General features: G+C 30.4%; 1 long non-coding RNA gene across 2 annotated transcripts; it reads right to left on the bottom strand.

The window, feature by feature from the left end:
* Positions 1-2,176: 2,176 nt before the first annotated feature.
* On the bottom strand, positions 2,177-3,416 carry LOC136816664 (uncharacterized). Of its 2 annotated transcripts, none has more exons than XR_010847961.1 (3): positions 3,293-3,416; positions 2,832-2,967; positions 2,177-2,313 (listed from the first exon to the last, which is right to left on the bottom strand). It is a non-coding gene; the product is annotated as an uncharacterized lncRNA (long non-coding RNA). The 2 variants fall into 2 exon arrangements; XR_010847962.1 differs by having other exon boundaries at positions 2,836-2,967.
* Positions 3,417-11,244: the final 7,828 nt, after the last annotated feature.

Genomic DNA, 11,244 nt, shown 5'->3' with positions numbered 1-11,244 from the left:
ATTGTTATTAAGCTGTGAAGATGAGCTATAGCAAGCTTAATACCTATTTGGAAATCAAGGTGTTTTTATATCTTGAGAAAATATATGAAAGATAAAGCATCGTTAACTCAACCAACGTTTCGGGGGCCTTTGAATTAGCATTGATATCAGTGACACGGTCAGATCCTCCCCGGTGGATAATCCGATAAAAAAAAGTCCAATTCTAAGCTCTAGTTGGATAATGGGTAAACCCGGGGTAAATCCGGTCAAAATTACCCCGATTAAAACTAGGAAACTTCTGGTCTTACCTCGGTCAATTATCACATTGATTAGGTTAACAGTTAACACAGTCAAAATTTTACCATATCACTGAGACAGGGGTGTGAGTAGAGCAGCGTCCGAAAAGGCTTTAAAACAGGTTTTCGTAGGCCACCCCTTGCAGGTCAAATTTTTGATATTATGCGAAAAGTGGGGTTATTTGTTAAGTTTCAACTACCGGGTGCCGAGAAGTAGTCTTTTTAAGGCGGAAAATCGACGTTTCGGGCAAAACCTCACAGCTTGATAACCCTAACTTTTTAGTATCCAAAAATGGTATGGTTTGTCAAGTTTCAATGCCCAGATCTCTCGAGATATTTTGATTCAATTCGAAGTGACCAAGGACGTCAAAAGTGACACCTCCTTGAAGTGACATAATCGTTGCCAATATATTATGGCACATTTCCGGTGGTCAAATTTAGATACATTTCATTAACCTCCCCCTTCCCCTCCGAACACAACGTTGGTGGGAAAGAAATATTGCTTGGCCGGTCTTTATGTTTTAATTCCAAAATTTCCATAGTGTAATCCGTTCGTAACCAAATCGAATTATTTCCAAAAGAAACAAGGGTTTGAAAAATTCAATCATAACGTCATTTTATCTACTAAACAGTCATTTTCAAAGAATTTTCGTCAAGCGTCAAGATCGTCAACTGTTTTAGGAATTTTACATCGGTCGGCTAGGAATTTATTTGAGAACTCAAGAACATGCCAATGGTCTTTTACTCTAGCTTCACTGGACTGTATAGATACTCTGTACCAGAGTGTATCTCACGTTTATGTTTATCACTTTGTAGTACACTCTGTGTGCATTGTCTGTTTTAGAAAAAAATTCCCGTATGGAGACCTCTGCGATGAAGTATTATTTATGAACAACAACACTTCTCTCATCGTCTCCCCTCTCTCATTAACACTACATCGCAACGGTCGGTTTGAAAAATATCAAATGAGAAAAGACAATGACAACAGACCCTCTACGGCAATAAATTTTGAAATTAGCCGTATATACTGGGTCTGTGTACAAACAACTGTATAGAGGGCTTGCGAAGGTACAAAATGTCGGTAGACCAGAATTTCTTCCTTGGAATACCGGTCTTACAATTTCTCAAATACCAGTACCGGCAAAACCAGTTTAAATACCGAACCAATGAAGTATAAGCCCGGGTTAGAAGCGAATCTCCTTGGTAGAATTTGAAGCCAATAAATCCTACTAAAGTTACGCGGCCCGCCTAGTTCTTGCACAAATGTCAGACTGAAACTAAAATTTACCGCTGAATTTCGAAAAAATATCACTCGAAAACAAAGCAATCGCTAGATTCAGTCTGTCGTCAAAAGTACGGCGCATTTTTTAAGGCTTCACTTTTTCCAGCCTGAGAAAGTTAAGATTCACTTCTAGCCTTTCGGGCTTATACTTCATTGTACCGAACTACTTGTAATTTTCTCGTGTTTTCAGAAATACTAGTAAATTTTTGTGTAAACATCGATACCGGCAGATATCTCAAATACGAAATCCCGGTAATTTTTCTTTCCAATACAGGCATACCGGAAAAAACTTCGATCTCGGATTATCGGTCAATACCGGCCTCTTGGAATAGTTCATTTTTAGGAAGTAAAGGCCTGCATATTTTGAGTCACAAACCTACATTTTAACGATAAAGAGATACTGAAAACATTTCATCTACCAAATTTATTGTTACAATATTTCAAATGACTATTCCAGACTGATCAAAATTTCATACTATTTCTCAAATTTATCTTGAAATTATAAAAGTTCCTAGCGTGTATATCTGAGTCCATGAAAAGGTGACTAAACCTAGCAAGAAATTAGATTAGTTGAAATGTTTAGCCGATATGTTTGGCCATATACTGTTAAATGGGGACATTTTAGTTCTCGAGGTGAAATTTATTTCCTAGAAAATGATTTCGATTTGTTTCTTGTCGCACCTTTCTCAACATTCATAGCATTTGTAGCGTCCATAACTTCCTTCGTAATTTGTAACCAAGATCTCCAGGTTTGCCCTATGATGAAGAGAGCAAAGCCAAAATTAAAAATTAAATCTGTGAAATTAAAAATCTTTCACGTTGCCTTTCACATACATTTCGAATTCAGATAGTTTTTTTAATGGTCATTTTGAAAGATGACCGCCAGACGATACAAAGAAAATGGCAAAACTCAACCATTATTACACTATTTTTATAAGAACAAACTATTGAACAAAACTTCGTTGGCCAATATATTAAGAACATTTATAATTATAAGGCTTTGTGGACTCTTTAACTCTAAAACAATTTTAGGGAAATGAAAAGAAATGCTGAAAATAAACAGGTTAAGAAAGAACATTTTTAGGTTTGGAACTTAAAAGTTTAAAGGATGAATTTTACCCCAAAAACTTATACTTATAGGAGGCTGGTCAATATTTGAGGCCAAAACTTACACAATACATCACCGATCCATCTTGGCTAAACCCTCAATAAAGCAAATGGCAAAACCCAACCATTATGCTATACTACATACTATTTTACAGACAAAAACGTACTTGCTTTTGACATTCCATCATCATTTATCGAACGTTAGCGATTTCAAATGGATTAACAATGTCCAGAACGAAAACCATAGGGAAGCCTCTTATGTCCGCCATTAAGATCTTCCATATTCAATTATTCGAAACATTTCTAAAAATAGAAAATAAAATGTGAATATCAAGCTCTTAAACACCCCCATTGGGATTTAAATAGAGATTTCGACCCCCGCTGTGAGAAAAAAATCCACTGGGGCTGTAGGACGGATGTTTGAAATGATTGCTCAAAAGCCTTTATTTCTTGAAAATTTCAGACATTCTGCCTGCTTTTATGGATTTTTTCTCCATATCTGGACTTGTTTTGACTTTTGTTTTAAATTTTGTAAACCTCGCAAAAAATAGATAATGTACAAAAGAACCTCTAAGGGCAAGAAGGGAAAGATTTTACAACCCAAAGATCTTGGTAGAATTTTACTTACTGCTACTGGTTGTTCCTTGTCATTTTCTCTTTATTTAATTGCGATTCAACAGTCTACATGGTGTAATTCCTCAACATTCAAACATCCTACAGTCTGACCGTATACTTTGATTCCCATTAGCATTAATTCCTCAAGTGTACAAAAAAACTAAGTTTAGAAATTCGCAATGTTTTTCTTTGATTTCCGAAGCGTGCACTGCTTTTTTACCTTATTTGGCAATGTTTTGATTGATGTCTTGACGTTTTATTTTAATAGCCAATCAATGACGCGCATTTCGTCCAATCACAATAGAGTAATAAAAATATCAAATTCTGCGCGTGCAATTATAATTTCTTTTATTTCATTCAGAACGATTCGATCGAACGCACACGCAGTAACTAAAAGGAAAGTAACATACATGTAATGCTTTTTCAAAACAGAAAGAAAGAGAGATGTGGTGTCGGAGAAAGCAAGCAAACGTCCAAGTCAAGATATCAAAGCTGCAGTAAGAAGTCTGGTTGTGTGAGGTATCCCTTTTGTTTTTATATTTACTTTTTCTAAAGTCTGGTCAAATCTCTTGCTCAAAACATGACAAAATTCACTTTTTTTGTCATTGAGGATTAGGAGACACAAAATTTCTGGTTCTCTGATTTCTTCTGGTTGAAAGTCTGGTCAAATCTCCTTCTCAAAATATGATAAAATTCACTTTTTTTGTCATTGAGGATTAGGAGACACAAAATTTCTGGTTCTCTGATTTCTTCTGGTTGAAAGTCTGGTCAAATCTCCTTCTCAAAATATGATAAAATTCACTTTTTTTGTCATTGAGGATTAGGAGACACAAAATTTCTGGTTCTTTGATTTCTTCTGGTTGAAAGTCTGGTCAAATCTCCTTTCAAAATATGATAAAATTCACTTTTTTTGTCATTGAGGATTAGGAGACACAAAATTTCTGGTTCTCTGATTTCTTCTGCTTGAAAGTCTGGTCAAATCTCCTTCTCAAAATATGATAAAATTCACTTTTTTTGTCATTAAGGATTAGGGGACACAAAATTTCTGGATCTTTGATTTCTTTCCTGACTTGAAATCTCATTTTATTATATTAAGAATTTCTTAGGGAAAAGTTTAGGGGGAGTGTCTGGAATGAATAAGTTTATAAAAAGTTTCCAAGCTGGTTTTTTATTTCTGTCCGAAAGTCTGACTGATTCTCCTGTTCAAAGTATAATAATTTTCACTTTTTTTGTCATTTAAGAGATAGGAGACTCAAAATTTATAATTCTCTGTTTTCTTCTCTGATTTGAAATATTTATATCACAGAATTATATCAAGAATTTCTAAAGAGCAAGTTCTAGTAATCAATAACATTATATAGTACAAATTCCTTAGCTGGCTTTTTAATCTTCTTTTTGCTTTGTTTACTTCTGTTTGAAAGTCTGGTCAGCTCTCCTTCTCAAAATATGAAAAGATTCATTTTTCATGTCATCGAGGATTAGGAGACACAAAAGTTCTGGCTATCTGAGGCTATTTGTTTTCTTCTTTGATCATTAAAATCTAGTTTTTAAACTAAACTCTCTTTACAATATATTTTTCATTTCGATCAAAATTTACAGAGATTTTCATTTAGAGTTCGACTTTTCAGTTGTTAACCTGTTATCAATGAAAGTTCTCTTTTACCTTGAAGGTATCTTTAAGAAATGGATATTCTAATTAACACTTTATCAGAGTTGATAAAATTGATCTCAAATCTTTTTTGATGGTTATATTGGCATAAACTGAATTCTAATGATAACTTATAATACCTTGGATCAAACACTTGGCATATTTTATCTAAATTAGCTCATCATTCACACAAAAAGTAATCTCTTATTTCTCATTTCTACACCAGTAGCAGATCGTAATACTTAACTGTATAACTGAACATGGTAATTGTTATGCTAATTTTAATGATCATTAAAATCTAGTTTTTAAACTAAACTCTCTTTACAATATCTTTTTCATTTCGATCAAAATTTACAGAGATTTTCATTTAGAGTTCCACTTTTCAGTTGTTAACCTGTTATCAATGAAAGTTCTCTTTTACCTTGAAGGTATCTTTAAGAAATGGATATTCTAATTAACACTTTATCAAAGTTGATAAAATTGATCTCGAATCTTTTTTGATGGTTATATTGGCATAAACTGAATTCTAATGATAACTTATAATACCTTGGATAAAACACTTGGCATATTTTATCTAAATCAGCTCATCATTCGCACGAAAAGTAATCTCTTATTTCTCATTTCTACACCAGTAGCAGATCGTAATACTTAACTGTATAACTGAACATGGTAATTGTTATGCTAGTTTTAATGATCATTAAAATCTAGTTTTTAAACTAAACTCTCTTTACAATATATTTTTCATTTCGATCAAAATTTACAGAGATTTTCAATTAGAGTTCGACTTTTCAGTTGTTAACCTGTTATCAATGAAAGTTTTTTTTTACCTTGAAGGTATCTTTAAGAAATGGATATTCTAATTAACACTTTATTAGAGTTGATAAAATTGATCTCAAATCTTTTTTGATGGTTATATTGGCATAAACTGAATTCTAATGATAACTTATAATACCTTCAATCAAACACTTGGCATATTTTATCTAAATCAGCTCATCATTCGCACAAAAAGTAATCTCTTATTTCTCATTTCTACACCAGTAGGAGATCGTAATGCTTAACTGTATAGCTGAACATTGTAATTGTTATGCTAATTTTAATGATCATTAAAATCTAGTTTTTAAACTAAACTTTCTTTACAATATCTTTTTCATTTCGATCAAAATTTATAGAGATTTTCATTTAGAGTTCGACTTTTCAGTTGTTAACCTGTTATCAATGAAAGTTCTCTTTTACCTTGAAGGTATCTTTAAGAAATGGATATTCTAATTAACACTTTATCAGAGTTGATAAAATTGATCTCAAATCTTTTTTGATGGTTATATTGGCATGAACTGAATTCTAATGATAACTTATAATTCCTTGGATCAAACACTTGGCATATTTTATTTAAATCAGCTCATTATTCACACAAAAAGTAATCTCTTATTTCTCATTTCTACACCAGTAGCAGATCGTAATACCTAACTGTATAACTGAACATGGTAATTGTTATGCTAATTTTAATGATCATTAAAATCTAGTTTTTAAACTAAACTCTCTTTACAATATCTTTTTCATTTCGATCAAAATTTACAGAGATTTTCATTTAGAGTTCGACTTTTCAGTTGTTAACCTGTTATCAATGAAAGTTCTCTTTTACCTTGAAGGTTACTTTAAAAAATGGATATTCTAATTAACACTTTATCACAGTTGATAAAATTGATCTCAAATCTTTTTTGATGGTTATATTGGCATGAACTGAATTCTAATGATAACTTATAATTCCTTGGATCAAACACTTGGCATATTTTATCTAAATTAGCTCATCATTTGCACAAAAAGTAATCTCTTATTTCTCATTTCTACACCAGTAGGAGACTGTAATACTTAACTGTATAGCTGAACATGGTAATTGTTATGCTAATTTTAATGATCATTAAAATCTAGTTTTTTAAACTAAACTCTCTTTACAATATCTTTTTCATTTCGATCAAAATTTGCAGAGATTTTCATTTAGAGTTCGACTTTTCAGTTGTTAACCTGTTATCAATGAAAGTTCTCTTTTACCTTGAAGGTATCTTTAAAAAATGGATATTCTAATTAACACTTTATCACAGTTGATAAAATTGATCTCAAATCTTTTTTGATGGTTATATTGGCATGAACTGAATTCTAATGATAACTTATAATTCCTTGGATCAAACACTTGGCATATTTTATTAAATCAGCTCATATTCACACAAAAAGTAATCTCTTATTTCTCATTTCTACACCAGTAGCAGATCGTAATACCTAACTGTATAACTGAACATGGTAATTGTTATGCTAATTTTAATGATCATTAAAATCTAGTTTTTAAACTAAACTCTCTTTACAATATCTTTTTCATTTCGATCAAAATTTACAGAGATTTTCATTTAGAGTTCGACTTTTCAGTTGTTAACCTGTTATCAATGAAAGTTCTCTTTTACCTTGAAGGTATCTTTAAAAAATGGATATTCTAATTAACACTTTATCACAGTTGATAAAATTGATCTCAAATCTTTTTTGATGGTTATATTGGCATGAACTGAATTCTAATGATAACTTATAATTCCTTGGATCAAACACTTGGCATATTTTAGTTAAATCAGCTCATCATTCACACAAAAAGTAATCTCTTATTTCTCATTTCTACACCAGTAGCAGATCGTAATACCTAACTGTATAACTGAACATGGTAATTGTTATGCTAATTTTAATGATCATTAAAATCTAGTTTTTAAACTAAACTCTCTTTACAATATCTTTTTCATTTCGATCAAAATTTACAGAGATTTTCATTTAGAGTTCGACTTTTCAGTTGTTAACCTGTTATCAATGAAAGTTCTCTTTTACCTTGAAGGTATCTTTAAAAAATGGATATTCTAATTAACACTTTATCACAGTTGATAAAATTGATCTCAAATCTTTTTTGATGGTTATATTGGCATGAACTGAATTCTAATGATAACTTATAATTCCTTGGATCAAACACTTGGCATATTTTATCTAAATTAGCTCATCATTCGCACAAAAAGTAATCTCTTATTTCTCATTTCTACACCAGTAGGAGATTGTAATACTTAACTGTATAGCTGAACATGGTAATTGTTATGCTAATTTTAATGATCATTAAAATCTAGTTTTTAAACTAAACTCTCTTTACAATATCTTTTTCATTTCGATCAAAATTTACAGAGATTTTCATTTAGAGTTCGACTTTTCAGTTGTTAACCTGTTATCAATGAAAGTTCTCTTTTACCTTGAAGGTATCTTTAAAAAATGGATATTCTAATTAACACTTTATCACAGTTGATAAAATTGATCTCAAATCTTTTTTGATGGTTATATTGGCATGAACTGAATTCTAATGATAACTTATAATTCCTTGGATCAAACACTTGGCATATTTTATTTAAATCAGCTCATTATTCCCACAAAAAGTAATCTCTTATTTCTCATTTCTACACCAGTAGCAGATCGTAATACCTAACTGTATAACTGAACATGGTAATTGTTATGCTAATTTTAATGATCATTAAAATCTAGTTTTTTAAACTAAACTCTCTTTACAATATCTTTTTCATTTCGATCAAAATTTACAGAGATTTTCATTTAGAGTTCGACTTTTCAGTTGTTAACCTGTTATCAATGAAAGTTCTCTTTTACCTTGAAGGTATCTTTAAAAAATGGATATTCTAATTAACACTTTATCACAGTTGATAAAATTGATCTCAAATCTTTTTTGATGGTTATATTGGCATGAACTGAATTCTAATGATAACTTATATTTCCTTGGATCAAACACTTGGCATATTTTATCTAAATTAGCTCATCATTCGCACAAAAAGTAATCTCTTATTTCTCATTTCTACACCAGTAGGAGATTGTAATACTTAACTGTATAGCTGAACATGGTAATTGTTATGCTAATTTTAATGATCATTAAAATCTAGTTTTTAAACTAAACTCTCTTTACAATATCTTTTTCATTTCGATCAAAATTTACAGAGATTTTCATTTAGAGTTCGACTTTTCAGTTGTTAACCTGTTATCAATGAAAGTTCTCTTTTACCTTGAAGGTATCTTTAAAAAATGGATATTCTAATTAACACTTTATCACAGTTGATAAAATTGATCTCAAATCTTTTTGATGGTTATTTGGCATGAACTGAATTCTAATGATAACTTATAATTCCTTGGATCAAACACTTGGCATATTTTATTTAAAATCAGCTCATTATTCCACAAAAAGTAATCTCTTATTTCTCATTTCTACACCAGTAGCAGATCGTAATACTTAACTGTATAACTGAACATGGTAATTGTTATGCTAATTTTAATGATCATTAAAATCTAGTTATAAACTAAACTCTCTTTACAATATCTTTTTCATTTCGATCAAAATTTACAGAGATTTTCATTTAGAGTTCGACTTTTCAGTTGTTAACCTGTTATCAATGAAAGTTCTCTTTTACCTTGAAGTTTTCTTTAAAAATGGATATTCTAATTAACACTTTATCACAGTTGATAAAATTGATCTCAAATCTTTTTTGATGGTTATATTGGCATGAACTGAATTCTAATGATAACTTATAATTCCTTGGATCAAACACTGGCATATTTTATCTAAATTAGCTCATCATTGCACAAAAAGTAATCTCTTATTTCTCATTTCTACACCAGTAGGAGATTGTAATACTTAACTGTATAGCTGAACATGGTAATTGTTATGCTAATTTTAATGATCATTAAAATCTAGTTTTTAAACTAAAACTCTCTTTACAATATTTTTTCATTTCGATCAAAATTTACAGAGATTTTCATTTAGAGTTCGACTTTTCAGTTGTTAACCTGTTATCAATGAAAGTTCTCTTTTACCTTGAAGGTATCTTTAAAAAATGGATATTCTAATTAACACTTTATCACAGTTGATAAAATTGATCTCAAATCTTTTTTGATGGTTATATTGGCATGAACTGAATTCTAATGATAACTTATAATTCCTTGGATCAAACACTTGGCATATTTTATTTAAATCAGCTCATCATTCACACAAAAAGTAATCTCTTATTTCTCATTTCTACACCAGTAGCAGATCGTAATACCTAACTGTATAACTGAACATGGTAATTGTTATGCTAATTTTAATGATCATTAAAATCTAGTTTTTAAACTAAACTCTCTTTACAATATCTTTTTCATTTCGATCAAAATTTACAGAGATTTTCATTTAGAGTTCGACTTTTCAGTTGTTAACCTGTTATCAATGAAAGTTCTCTTTTACCTTGAAGGTAACTTTAAAAAATGGATATTCTAATTAACACTTTATCACAGTTGATAAAATTGATCTCAAATCTTTTTTGATGGTTATATTGGCATGAACTGAATTCTAATGATAACTTATAATTCCTTGGATCAAACACTTGGCATATTTTATCTAAATTAGCTCATCATTCGCACAAAAAGTAATCTCTTATTTCTCATTTCTACACCAGTAGGAGATTGTAATACTTAACTGTATAGCTGAACATGGTAATTGTTATGCTAATTTTAATGATCATTAAAATCTAGTTTTTAAACTAAACTCTCTTTACAATATCTTTTTCATTTCGATCAAAATTTACAGAGATTTTCATTTAGAGTTCGACTTTTCAGTTGTTAACCTGTTATCAATGAAAGTTCTCTTTTACCTTGAAGGTATCTTTAAAAAATGGATATTCTAATTAACACTTTATCACAGTTGATAAAATTGATCTCAAATCTTTTTGATGGTTATATTGGCATGAACTGAATTCTAATGATAACTTATAATTCCTTGGATCAAACACTTGGCATATTTTATTTAAATCAGCTCATTATTCCACAAAAAGTAATCTCTTATTTCTCATTTCTACACCAGTAGCCAGATCGTAATACCTAACTGTAACTGAACATGGTAATTGTTATGCTAATTTTAATGATCATTAAAATCTAGTTTTTTAAACTAAACTCTCTTTACAATATCTTTTTCATTTCGATCAAAATTTACAGAGATTTTCATTTAGAGTTCGACTTTTCAGTTGTTAACCTGTTATCAATGAAAGTTGCTCTTTTACCTTGAAGGTATCTTTAAAAATGGATATTCTATTAACACTTTAAGTTGATAAAATTGATCTCAATCTTTTTTATGGTTATATTGGCAGAACTGAATTCTAATGATAACTTAAATTCTTGGATCAAACACTTGGATATGTTATCTAAATTACTCATCATTTGCACAAAAGTAATCTCTTATTTCTCATTTCTCACCATAGGAGCGGTAATACTTAACTGTA

Source organism: Clytia hemisphaerica, unplaced genomic scaffold (genome assembly GCF_902728285.1).
Source record: "Clytia hemisphaerica strain Z4C2 unplaced genomic scaffold, Clytia hemisphaerica genome assembly, whole genome shotgun sequence".
In the NCBI taxonomy this organism is placed as follows: domain Eukaryota; kingdom Metazoa; phylum Cnidaria; class Hydrozoa; order Leptothecata; family Clytiidae; genus Clytia; species Clytia hemisphaerica.
Note: the sequence above shows the minus strand (reverse complement) of the source record. Positions and strands in the feature narration are given on the sequence as shown.